Below are 1,134 nucleotides of genomic sequence, written 5' to 3'. Positions count from 1 at the left end.
TAACAAAAGTAGCCTTTATTTCCAAGTAAATAAGCACATCAACGCTGCTCTCTTCCCCACCTTAAGAAACACCCACTCACCTATAAATTTTTTTTAAAAAAAGTACAAGAAGCATCAAAATACTGAAAGACCAGATATGCCACAATCTTTTCATCACAGTGAAAGAAAATATTGCACCAAGCTCCACCCCTTATTACATTCTATAACTATATTCGCTGTGTTGGGACTGTTCAAAGCCTTATTCAAGAGCACCCAACAATATACAAGGACAAGATAAAAAAAGGAAGAAGATAAAGACAACGAGATAAGGAAGTGCTTATTCGCATTTGAAGCCAGATGGGACCTGTTTCCCGCATGCATTCACTATCACACTAAGGGAAATAGGAACGTTGAGATTTATGCCCAACACATTGGCTTTGATGGCAGTGCAAAGACAGAGAGCCACGTCAAGATCGGTCAAACCTTCAAGTAAAGAGCAACATGGGAGAGTTTGAGAAGAACCCACGACCACGTTCACCAGCCCAAGCAAATTGGCACATGCCCCTAAGTTTAGGGCATCCCTAGGGCACTTACCCCCGGAAGGAGGTGTAGGGGTAGGCGTGGGAGGGGTAGGTGTGGGAGGTGATGGGGTAGGTGTGGGAGGTGATGGGGTAGGGGTGGGTTTTGTCTTGGGAGGTGAAGGCGTAGGGATATAAGGTGAGGGATGAGGGGTTGGTTTTGGCTTAGGCTTAGGCTTTGGCTTGGATTTAGGTGTAGGGTTGCACCCGCACTCGTTGGCAGTGACAAGGGAAAAGAAGAGAAGGTTGAGGGCTAGGAAAAGAGCAATGGATGCATAACTCTTTGAGGCCATCTTCAAACACTTGGTGTGAAGAGATATGCAGTGGGATGTGGGTATTTATAGAGTAGGGAGAAGGGTTTGGTTGCGTGGTGAGTAGCACTCTATTATCTCTCTAGTTTGAGGAAAATGGTAGTGAAGATATGGGGCCTCCTTTGGATGCAACCAAAATAGGTCCTTATTTGAAAAGTGCTTATTTTAAGTTAAATTTTATTTGAAAATTGAATAGCAGGGCCTCTTGTAAAGCCATTAATTATAGGCCTTTTTGGATACTTCTAAGAAGGCCACTTATATTGGCA

At 43.7% G+C, this 1,134-nt stretch overlaps 1 pseudogene; it reads right to left on the bottom strand.

Annotated features, from left to right (window-relative positions):
* On the bottom strand, nucleotides 1–886 carry LOC143877789 (lipid transfer protein EARLI 1 pseudogene; annotated as a pseudogene).
* Between the last annotated feature and the right edge of the window lie 248 nt (nucleotides 887–1,134).

Source organism: Tasmannia lanceolata, unplaced genomic scaffold (assembly GCF_043159265.1).
Source record: "Tasmannia lanceolata isolate RefF3 unplaced genomic scaffold, GAP_Taslan_0.1 ptg000002l, whole genome shotgun sequence".
In the NCBI taxonomy this organism is placed as follows: Eukaryota; Viridiplantae; Streptophyta; class Magnoliopsida; order Canellales; family Winteraceae; genus Tasmannia; species Tasmannia lanceolata.
The sequence above is the reverse complement of the archived record's forward strand: the minus strand, read 5'-3'. Positions and strand labels throughout refer to the sequence as shown.